At 41.9% G+C, this 12,262-nt stretch overlaps 1 protein-coding gene across 8 annotated transcripts in view; it reads right to left on the bottom strand.

The window, feature by feature from the left end:
• Nucleotides 1-12,262, bottom strand: part of C1H11orf87 (chromosome 1 C11orf87 homolog) — a 142,198-nt gene that overhangs the window by 57,818 nt on the left and 72,118 nt on the right. For 5 of the 8 annotated variants that reach the window (XM_039520521.1, XM_039520520.1, XM_039520522.1 and 2 more), the window contains exon 2: nucleotides 2,123-2,278. The exons of 1 other annotated variant lie outside the window; for it this stretch is intronic. The gene's annotated coding sequence lies outside the window, so the exon portion shown is untranslated. Of the gene's footprint in view, nucleotides 1-423; nucleotides 504-2,122; nucleotides 2,279-12,262 lie in introns of those variants that run through there. 2 more of the 8 variants (XM_039520524.1, XM_039520526.1) reach the window with 2 other exon arrangements.

The raw sequence follows: 12,262 nt of genomic DNA, 5'->3' as shown, positions 1-12,262 counted from the left end.
GCAGCCGCCGGGGCGCTCCAAGCAGGGGAGAAAAAACATTGGTGGGGCAGAGCCCCTGCTTGGGATTTATTCATGGGGCTAAAGCCCCAGAGCCCCATATAAGTCGGCGCCTATGTGCATTGGGACCAGAGCTCTTTTCTGGCACCTGATGCCTCCACCCAATGCGATGACTCAGTGTGGCATATACACAGTGGTGCTGTCTCTTGGCAAAATCTATACAACTACTGGCTGCCAAGAAGCATGTAGTCCAGTACGCAGGGGACAATAAATAAAACAAACCCTAGCCAAGGAATACAAACCAAAAATAATAGCAAATAATACAAAGGGGACTTTACTGGGAACAAGAAAATAGGATCTGGGGAAGGAAAGGATTCTGGTTAACTAATACTGTAATGAACATTAATACATAAACCAATTCCCCACCTCCTGACATTAACAACTCCTCCAAACCCCAGCTCCTTCCCTGGCATGCTCCCGAGGCAGATGGTATGCTGAGGCTGAATGTTTTGGGACAGAGCGTTGCAGCACTGTGGCATTGGCCAGATTAAACAAATGTCCCTTACTTTATCTTCCCCTCCCCCACCCCGGGTGGGGGGGTTCTCTCCTGACTCCAACCAGGGGTGCTGCTCTCAGGTCTGGAACCTAGCTGGGTCTCAGCTAGATCTTAGTAGCTGGATCCACGTTAGATCTTTCTGTGTCAGTGCTGGATGCTGGTCTCTGCAGTGCTGGAACTGACTGAGCCATGCAACTAGAAGAACTCCCTGTGGGAGGAGTGGGAGTTTAGCAAGAATTCCATGAGCTCCAAACTGAAACTCAGCTGCCTGTCCTTTTTGTAAAGTCAAGCTGCCCTCTCGCTGAGGGTTGTGCAGAAACCACAGCAGGGGTTTCTAGTTCCTTCTGTCCCCACCCCTGACTCCAAGCATGCTGAGAAATGATGTCAGAGGGCTCAGGTAGCCATCTTAGTTGTTGTCCTTTTGGGGCCTCCTGGAGTCTCGGTCTGTGGCTCCAGGAGCAGGCAAACTCCAAGTGTGGGTAACATAAGTGCATTACAAACACTTACTATTAAGGACCTCATCCTGCTCCCACTGAAGTGAATGAAAGTTTTGTAATGGACTTCAGTGGGAGCAGGATTAAGCCCCTAATCGTCATAACACCCCTCTGAGGTAGATATTACTGTTCCCATTTAACAGAACGGAAAACTGAAGGAGACAGGGTAAGGACCAGATCCTCAGCTTGTGTAAAATGGTGTAGTTCTATTGAAGCCAACAGCACAATAGCAATTGATACCAACCGAGGATCTGGCACTAAGCCTCTTGCCAAGGGCAACAGATGTCAGAACTGATTAGAACTCAAAGGTCCCTAATTAAGAACACAAGACTACATCCTTCTCTTCAGGACATGTGAAAACAAGCAATGCAAGTTACTCCTGGAGCAGAGTGTGCTGGAATCCAAAAATTACTATTTTCATGGCTGGAACACTTCTAGCACTTCCATTTCTCTGATTATTATCACTGGGCTCATACTATTCAGTCTTGCTTTGACATCACTGGGTGATTGATAGGTTTGAATGAGCAACTTGCAACTAGTTGGCAGGAGCTGTAGCATCTTCACAGACCTCCCTACTTGCAGCCTGCACATCAAATTCTTGAATGCGATTCTGAATTGCTTTCCAAAGTAACTTTCTAAGTTACAGTAGCTTTTTACATAGGCAGCCAGATTTCACCTCCATAGCCCTCAAAATATTTTAAGAATAAAGCTTATCATGTGGCCTAATCACATGTAGTCTGTTTTCTTGTTCCTAAAAATACATGCATTCATGACCAAATATACAGTATCAGCTGCATATGCTTGCTCACCATCAAATTTTAAATCAACCAGTTGCCTTTTGAAATATATGGGAGAGATCTTTAAATTGATGACAGCCCAGCTGTAATATTGCAAACATTTCATGCATAAAACAAAACTGGTAAAGCTTTTGTTTCCACCAGCACAGATTCTGTTTTTTCATTTGGCTTTGGGTTTTTTGGCCATCAGTGAAAACCATGTGCGTACTCTACAATTACAATATGCTAATGCCATTATATAAACAGATGGAAACCCTCACATTGAATCATGTACTCACCTCCAACTCAAAAATCACACAGAAACTGAAAGGATCCAGACAAAGGCAAGAATTGGAGGCATGGAAAGACTTCAGGACTGCCATATGAGGAGAAAGTAAAAATATTAGGACATCTGGTGAATACTTATGTTGAAAGCACCTGCAGCAGAATGGCACCTGCAAAGACACACAGGTAACCATTTAGGCTTTATAACATAGGTCAAAACTAACACCTTAAACACCTGGAAACTAATAGGAAGCAAATGCAGATCCTGAAGCACTGGTGTCATGTTCCTGGTGAGATGCTACCTGCTAATTGGGCTGCTGCATTCTGTGCCATCTTTAGTTTACAGGTGTACCTCATGTAAGATGACATAGACTTGAATTACACTAGAAATGTTTACAGTCAAAATAAATGGCTGTAAATTCTAGATGGGATAAAAGTCTTCCTGCACACTTCTCCCATATGATCATCCAACAGCAAGGGATGGTCCAGCAATACCCCCAGATTGTGAACTCTAGTAAAAGATGGCAGGCCCACACCCCTCAATTAAAGACTCAGATATAATCCATGCCACATCTTTCTGCCGATTCTCCAAACCTAACTCCAGCTACCCCTCATCCATGTCCTAATATTTACCAAACACTGGGTAAAGCTTAGGTGAGACAGAGAAAGAGAGCTGTGTTGTCATCAGCATGCTAAAAATACTGTAACCCAGGCCTGCTCACTAACCTTTCCAATGTACTGGTTGAACAGAGGAAACAAAATGGAACCTGAAAACCCCCACAAGAGAAATCATTCAGTGCAGAAGAGCAATTGCCCCAATCTACCCTCTGGGTTCCCTCTGAAAGAAAAGAACAAAGCCACTGAAGGATGACCCCCATCTACTTCTGCTAGCATTCACAGGTGAATTAACAGCATATTATGATTAGCAGTATTGAAGGCAGCAAATTGAAGAAAGGGCACCTCACCTTCATCTGTTGCCAGAAAGAGACTAAAGTTACCAGTTTAGACTTTGTCCTCCTCTCCCCAGGTCTGTGTGGAGGTTGAAAAAGGTCAAGATGGTCTGAGGCAGCCAGATATTCAGAGTTGCCTCAGCTCAGTCTTCACAATGAACTCATCCAAAAATGGAAGACTAGACACTGGACAACAACAGGACAGACTGTCAGCAGCAATGTTTGTCTGAGCCATAATCAGAAACCAGAAGCTAGCAACTTGTCATTCTTAATGGAGGCATTAACAATCCGGACCAACAATAGACCCAGTCCTGCCCTACTGGCCTTCAACAGCCAAAAAACATACAAATACGAAGCAGAGCTGTGGCATAAAGAATTTGCAACACTACTATCACCTCAGTGAGTAGCATCAGCCTGCACTCATGGAGAGGACTTAGCATTTCTTCCCTCAAGATATATCCCTGCATCCAGAGAAGGAAACAGTTCAATCTGAATCTGCTCAATCGGATCCACAAAGGGTCATGAAATTTCCTCACAATAGGAAGAACTTGTATCAGCCGCTGAATGAAGACAGCTTGGATTGACCACATAAAACAAATCTGAGTGAGACCCAGCAGCACTATGTAGAGGCAGAAAAACTGTTCTTTGCCTCCTGAGCAACAGCACCATAAGATTTAAAACAAAACAACAACAAAAAATCATTTATGATTCAAGCCAAATCAGATTGTGACTTCAGGCACTACAGCTCTACCCATTTTCCCTCCTGCTTCACTTGTTTCAAGTCAAGGTGGCCTGTGAGGATGAAGACTGAGAAAAGGATACCTAGGTGCCGCTTCATCATTAGTTGAAGAAAAAAGACTATATTAATACTGTTCTACCAAGCCATCCATTGATTGGTCTCTTGAAGGAACAATGTTCCCCCACAGAACCCTCTGAAACTTCTGAGGTATCACTGAGAAATGATGGCAACCATCAAAACAATTCCTATTTCCCTAGGTAATGGGAATGGAGACCAAAATATAAATTACTGTGCAGTTTGAATAAAATAAAAATGGACCAAACTCCCTTGAGCTAACCTCAGATAGAAAGGTTTGCCAAAGTACTGTTTAAAAACAAGGCTATTTTCAAGTTATTTCTGACAGATCTGAAACCAGGAGGAACTGGCAATCTGATATGGCAGCTTTTGATTCCAAGTCCAGATCTGCAGCATGATTTTCAGTTGCCTTTGTGCTCCCAGACATTTGAAGGGAGGCTGACCTTTGAATGAGATTAGTAGCCCTCAGTGTTGCATTACCTTTAATTTTGAAATCAGTTTTTGCACCGACCTAAAACCCATGCTTCTTCATGAGCACCTCCTGCTATTGCATTTCCATACCCACTTCTGAAATCTGTTTTGAAGTGAAGTTGTAAAAATGTTAAATCAAAAGTTTCCTGGAAGTTCTACAGCCCAACTGCTTCATCATGTCAACAAGTTGTCTGATCAGCAGAGATGGCCAAACTGCAATTCACAGATCAAAATCCAGTAAAAAGGTGTGGCCTGTGGAGAACACAGATTCCACACAGTCATCCAAAGGCTACATCTCCCTATAAAACACACAGGCTGAAATATGGTCCATAAATTAGCTATGGCTCTTGGGCTCCTGACAAGCTGCCAGTGCTGCTATTGGTCAGGTGAAGCGTGGGAATTGATGTGAATCTTGGACATCCAGTGACAACCTAGATTCTAAGCTAATGCATATTTGTGACAAGCCATTATACAGCTTAGCTGAAAAGAAAAATATTAGGCCCTCACTGAAAACCAGATACCACAACTGAGTTGAACATAACACACACAATGTTCCCACACAGTTGCTGTGAAGTTCAGTTATACTGTGAAGCTAGTTATAAACATTTGAACAGGACTTTGTGAAAGTGAAGGTTTAAGTTTGTTGGCTGGCTGGTTTCTAAGGCTATGTACACACAACAGATTCTAGCAGCATAGCTACAGTAAGTATGCTGGCATAACCTTGTAGAGTAGACGCAGCCTGCACTGAGAGAAGTGTTTCTGTCTGTGTTGGAACACCACCTAAGCAAGCGATGGTAACTGGGTCGACAGAAGCTACTTTGCCCAGAGGTGTGGATTTTTTTTTACACTTCTGAGCTATATAGCTATGTCGACCTAAATTTTAAGCGTAGACCAGGCCTAAGATGGAAGTAGGTATCTTTTATGCATCTCTACCTCTCTGGAAATTATCTTAGTCCATTGATTCAAATGGTGATAGTCACTTCAGTTATTTCAGTAATTGCTTTGAAGTTAGCTTCCAACATTTGCAGCCATTTGCTGCTGTCCTTTGCTTCTGGCCTCATTAATGCTTTTCCCAGTTCTTTTTGTTCTCCAGTGCCAATTTGTCACCACAGTTATGTCATGATTTGTCTGCTCCAGAATCTACTTTTACTCCTATCGTGTTTGTTATTATTTCACATAATAAAAAATCCTCTCTGCTTTTCCACCTTGCATCCAATGAGGTTGTTATGGATAACAGATTCTACAATGCAGACAGAATTTCATTTAACTGCTTTTTTTCCTATTCTGCCATGCAGAGACGTAACTGTCTTTTAAGTCTCTCTTTATTCTTCCTGTCTATGGATGGGAAAGATTCTGTTTGATCCTGAGATTGCTGTAATGACTAATTTATTATCTGCCCATTTGGGTGTAAATTATCCTCATAATAATTTTTGGCACTTATCAGTTGGTGGTAATGTTAATTGTTCTCTTGTTGTGCCGATATATTTGAAAGCATGGTATCCACAAGAAATGATGGAAAATACGTCATCTGTAGCAATAAAAATGCAGTTTGGGATATGGAAGTGGTTCAAGCCTATAACAGCAGCATGGCCTAGCAATCAGAGCCTGGAACTAAGAGTCAGAAGATCTGAGTTATATTCCTAGCTCTGATATGACTGACTGGACAAGTTACTTAGCCTTTTTGTGCCTTGATTACCCCCATGTGTTAAGCAAGAACAATACAGCCTATTCACCTTTATATAGCTCTTTGAGGTCTATGACTGAAAAGCATTATATAAATGCTAAGTATTATTATTATTATTCTAAAGCATTCACTAGCATTTCAGCATTTAGTATCAAGTGATGTTTTGTTCCAGAGCTATGTGACCTGGCAAACTACATGGCTGCAGACCCACGGACAAATGCTGATCCTCAGATACTTGAGGAAGCAAGAATGGCTATCCATAAGTTACAGAATGGACGTGCCACTGGACCTGATGGTACTCCATCCTCACTGCTCAAAGGTGCCTTGGAACCAGTAATCACTGGCCTCCATCAACTGTTCTTAAAAGTATGGGCATCAGGCTAAGAACCAGCAGAATGGAAAGATGGCATTATAGCTTCCCTGTGCAAGGCAAAGGATCTCGCACTGACTTTGGCCATGATAGGCCAACCTCATCATCTGTTCTTACATTCTGTTTTGGAGGATGAAGCCATTCCTTTAAAGACATCATCAGGTAGTCAATGATGGACACCTTCCTTACCCTCCGATTCCTGGCTGAGCCCCACCAATAATTTAATCACCTGTTTCATGTGGCATTTATCAACATCAAAGCAGCATCTGATTTGGTTGACAGGTCAGTGCTTTGGCTCGCACTGAAAATTGGATCTTAAGAATCACCCTGCAGATATTGATCTTTGTCAATTTCCTTCATGCATTTTTGCCCTTTGAATCAGGACATCTATATATATGACTATAAGAACCTTCAGAAATGGGTTAAAAATAAACTGGAATCATTTAGAGATATTATGTTAACAAATCTTAACAAAATCTCACGTTATTGGCACCTTTCAAAATTTTTAAACATTCTTTCCATTATTTGATCATTGAGATTACAGTATGGGAATTGATTCATTGTACAAAAATAATTATAAATCCCATTAAAGCAAATGGAAATAGACTAAAAATGCTGGAAGCAGTTACTGCTGTCCCCAGTTGAAAGAATGTAATTTGATTAAAATGGCTAGATCACCAAAGCGCTTGGCCTCTCCAGATAAGGAATTACATTTTTACTTTTTGGCAGCACAACCACAACTTTTAATGAAAGATGCGATTGCAGGATAGTGCTGATTGGAGGGAGGCAATACATGGTGTCTGATTACAGCAAAGAGTACATAAAAACCAATACAGAAATTATGAAATGTTGGGCCAGATACTTGGCCCTGGTTAAGTCACCTTTGTACCTCTCCAGTAGCTCAAAAGCCATGCTGGGCAGTCTTCTGCAGACATGAGATTTTTACACCACCCATTCCCCTCCTTGGCACAAGGCGGTAGAGAAGGGTGCATGTTGAGAATGGAGCTGGCGTCCTCTCCCATGCAAAGCCACACACAAGTAGCTGCATTCTGGCTCTTTAATAGCAATAGCCAGGCTGTTCACAAGCCACAGCTTGATGCTTGGCAGAACTTGCTTACCAGGTCTGAATCTTTGGGGGTACAGATGTCTGGAGCTCAATCTGTTCCGACAGTCCTGAGTCCCTGTGGCTGCTCTAACTTGTGCCGGGAGCCAATTTGGCCTCTGGCTGACCCCAGGATTGGGGGTGGAGTATAGAGCACTTAGGGTCACCCTTGCCTCCCTCTCTCCTCATCTGTGAGCTCAGCACAGCCAAAGATGTGGCCAGAATCTCCAAATAGCATTTACATTTGTAAACAACTAGCGAGAGCATGGAATCAAAATACTTACTGCCATCTGGTACAAAAAGCATTCCACCAGTTTGGTGGCACTTGTGATGGCACCGTCTTTTTGTAGCAGATGCCCATCCTTTGACCAAAGGCATCTGCTGCCTTGGGGCAATTTCAGACCACAGAGTCCTCTATGATTATTGGATAGCATCAGTGGCTCATCCTGCTTTTATTAGCTGTGGGCCGCACTCACTCCTCAGTACAGATTTAGCACAGTCATCCATCCCTGAGTCACTTCCAGGTTGGAATCCTTCAGTATTCTCTACCAGGCGAATACATTGGCTGAAGACAACTCAAAATCTTTGTTATTATCATTGTTACTGAAGTATCGCCTGAAAGCCCCAATCTGGATCCTGGTCTATTGTACTGGGTGCTGTACAAACACAAGGCATGGCCCCTGCCCTGATGAGTTTGCTGCTGCAGAATGTCTAAGTGCAGTGGATCTATGTAGGTACATAACAGAAGTGCAATTCAGACTCCTGATGTTGATCTACCAAGACCTGGACATAATTTGGCTCCTTCACTTGTGGTGCCAGCCATAATCCGGAGCTGGAAGAGGAATGTTTGAAAAAGGACAAATCAAAAGCACTAGCCAAACTTTTCTGAATCTCAAAATAAGTTTGCATTGAGTCCTGTGCACAGACTTGCAGCGGTGGGTGGATGAGGGGTTAGTTTTTCTTTCATTCTGGCTAGTGCGTACCCATAATTCACAATGCCAAACAATACAGAGTGCTATGTACTTTCCTTCAGACTCCCTGATGTTAGTTTTTCACTAAATAGACATGGACACTTCTTGCAGCAACGGACTATCCAGATGTGTGGCTGAAAGCTGCATGCTTGTGCCAGAGAGAAAAAGAGGATTGATATATTATAAAACCCCTCACTTTGAACAGAAAAAATATGAGAATGATCAAAGTAAAATAGGGAAGAATTAAATGGAGAGGCCACAGAAATGTTAATTGCACCATGGACTAACACTTCCAACTGCAATTTACATATTCATAATGCAAGAGTCTAACATCTTAAAAGTAACCCCTATAACCCTGCCAAGGACCTACTGTCAATCATGCCCCACATCCAAGGACATAAAAGGCAGCAATGTAACGCAGCTTAGAAAAACCCTCAGCTGTGTTCCATCCAGTATTCACTTGCAGACATGTGTAGCATTGTTCATTGTCATGAATATGCTCTGTTATGGGTTTTTTTGATTGAGGGAAGACATGGTTTAGGAAATAACACACCACTATTATATTGGATAATTACAAGCATTCCGCACTACACCAGGTGGCAGATAGGAGACAATTTAGCTAAGTCTTGTTTTACTGTTTGCTTCTCTCAGGGAAAACTGGCAGAAAATCCATCAGTGCAGTGGTGCAAGGCAGCCACAACTTCCATTACACTCAGACAACCAAAGCAGGCTAGTGCAGCAACAGTAGCTGGAGAGAAGGTGGCACGAGGACATTCAGCACATCCCTGCTGTAATCTCCATTGGTGGAGCTCCTCTGGAACTCCTGGCAGACACTAAAGTTGTCATCTCCCCCACAGAACCCCATGGGGAAGCAGTAGCAACACTACCTATCCTCCCCACTTCCACCCCATCACACACAGGGGTGAATCTGGCCTTGCTAGTAAAGGGAGGTGCAGCAATTTGCACCATCTTGGGCCAGTTCCACTAGTGCAAAAATCCAGTAGAATCCAATGGAGACCTGTTACATTCCTACTGATTTTTAAAATTAAGCTATAGAATTCCATCCCGGGGATCTGATTCTCCATTCACTTCAGTAGGGTGGTTTCAAAATGCTACAGAAGGGATATCACTCTAGTACAGTCTGGAGTTTTTTTAGAATTATGTCCATAGAACCCAGTTACAGTTCTATACAGTCCAACTGCTTTTGCCCTATTAAATCCCATAACACTTTCTTCCATAAAGGAGAAGGGTGAGAATCTGGCCCAGTGGCCTTGACTGAGGTAGGGAGGAGGTAGAGAAAAAAGAGTACCCATTGTTCAAAGCACCAACAAAGCACTTGTATGGAAGTTATACTCTGTATTCAAATAGTACAGTTCTGATTTAAGTCATTAAAACAAGTGATTAAGCAAAGAACCAGTCCCTCTTCCACTGTGCCTGGAGCCTTTATAAAACTAAACTTTATTAGTTCATCTCAAACACAGTGCAAAACTCTAAATTAGCGCTACTCTGGGCTGGTGGCTGATGGCGGAGTAAATTTGCATAGGCACAGTGACATATTCAAATATGCTATTAGATGACAAAGATAATATCACAAAAGTATTATTAACTTATGGGATCACATTAAAGACATTTGCTAATTTTGTGGAAGGGCATGAACGTGTTAACATCAGTGCTTTCTATAAAAAATTCATTCTGCAGTATTGTAGCTTTGCCTCTAAAGCCTATTATAGATATAGCCCTTTGGGCAGAGGTTGGAAAACTGCCATTTAACTGCCAGTGCTATAAATTAAAGGGACTGCTTCAATCAGGTGTCATCCATTGGAGTTTACAGACCCAGCGGAATGGGTAGGAAATGCTGACATATGTGACAAGATGCCCAATGACTTTGCCTACACCCTGAGCCTAATTAATTCCGCTGAACTCTTAAGTGTATTTTCATTTGCATTAAATTTAAATTAAGCTGAGCTATGAATGCTGAGCTTGGCAAAGCCTGGAAAAGAAAAGCATGCTGGGAAAAGAGTGAGTCTTTTATCTGAGCTATTGCTTAGTATGTTAAGGGGGAAATGTAAACCTAATAGCTTACAGGTATTACAACTGTAATACAATTCTCAAGTGTACAGAATTTTGTTACAGCACAAAGCAGAGAATCACGATCACCCAGTCCAACACACAAAAGTCCAAACCTAATTGGCAGAAGAAGTAAAAGATATCAGTTCCCCATAGAAGCCAGAACAAATTCTAGAATGGCAGCATTGACTCATACAGCTGTACAGCACAAGAAATAATGGTAAGCTGAAGATATTTAGTAGCACCCATCAATTCATCCACATCAGAGAAACCAACACACATTCCTAGCCAGTTGCAGATTTAAAAAAAAAAGTTGCCTGCTACTATGCTTGTTTCTTCCTTTTAAAAAACAAAACAAATCTCTGACTGAAGCCCAGGTCTTTTTTAAGACAAAAGAAAGATCACAATCTAACCATTCTAACCAAGTTTTTGTATTTATAGACCACCACAAATCAGAGCAAAGAGTTAATAAAAATAGTGTGCCTACTGTAGGTGTCACTTTTACCTTTCTTTCTTGGGTTAGGAATCTTTTTGCTCTAAGAACTTTTCCTACAGATAGAAATCAAGGTTTGCCAGTGGTCTGTGCTGACATTTGATGCAGGCACATGATTTCAAGGGCATTTGTTTCATTACTAAGTCATGTGATATGACAGCATCTAATTATGTAACCACAATTGTCTAACATTCAGTTACTTCCACTCTTTAATTATGTATTACTGTTGTTAGTAGTCTAGTTCTCTTGGGAAGCAGTGTTCTAGCAGAGCTGAAAGTTCCATCAAAATAGGTTAGTTTGTGCTACAAGTATGTGTCATCAGTAAGAGATTTTGAGTTAATTTGCCATTTCTTTCCTGTAAAAATTTGGTTTTGAGCCTTTTAGTTGACAATTAGCTTCTTCATCATGATTTTATGTTGCTAAGTTAATAACTTCTGGCAGGATTCAAATACAAGGTTTAAGAGCTTCCTTCTATTCACCATTCAAGTTCATCCAGCCTATTTTTAATCAATGGGAAATAGCCAGACATCACAAAATATAAAAAAATCTGAACCATTCTGATGTACAGTGACAAATGATAAGGAAAGACCTGACACTCTACTTGCCTGGCAGAACGCTGAATATATTTTCTACAGGCTTTCTGGGAAATAAGATGCAAAAATCGAAGTTGAGCACACACAGACACAGGAGTAAAAGCTATAATACATTTTAAATAAACCACAATAAAAAACAGACCTCAATAATTCATTAAACATATGTAAGTGCAAGGTCCAGTGGGCTTCACCAGCAACTGAATGCAAGAGAGCTCCCCAGAGTGATAATATGAGGCATGGTGGGATAGTTTTCTTGTTCCTCCCAGGAAATGGGTTTTGCCTTTACTAAGAAGGAAGTTCAAGCCCATAGCTTCAGTGAGCAGGAACATGAGGCGTGATTACAAAAAAGCAAGCTCATTTCTGGCAATACCTCACAGAGTGGGTGCGTTCTGGGAAAACACACAGACAGGAAAAGCACACTGAGTCTCAGAGTCACAGGGGAAGCTGTAACAGCCACCTTCCCTGGCTCTGTATGTCTCTGGCTGGGCTAGAGACAGAATAGGCAGACTTACAAAAACACACTCAAGGGAGTTTTAGATAATACAGATTGACAATTAGAGCCAGGTACTCAGCTTGGCCTATCCAATGGGTAGAAGGAGGTGTCCTAAGCCACCTTTTCACTTCCTTAAGCCTCAGGCC

This window comes from Mauremys reevesii, linkage group 1 (assembly GCF_016161935.1).
Source record: "Mauremys reevesii isolate NIE-2019 linkage group 1, ASM1616193v1, whole genome shotgun sequence".
Taxonomy (NCBI): Eukaryota; Metazoa; Chordata; order Testudines; family Geoemydidae; genus Mauremys; species Mauremys reevesii.
This window is presented reverse-complemented; position numbering and strand designations above follow the sequence as displayed.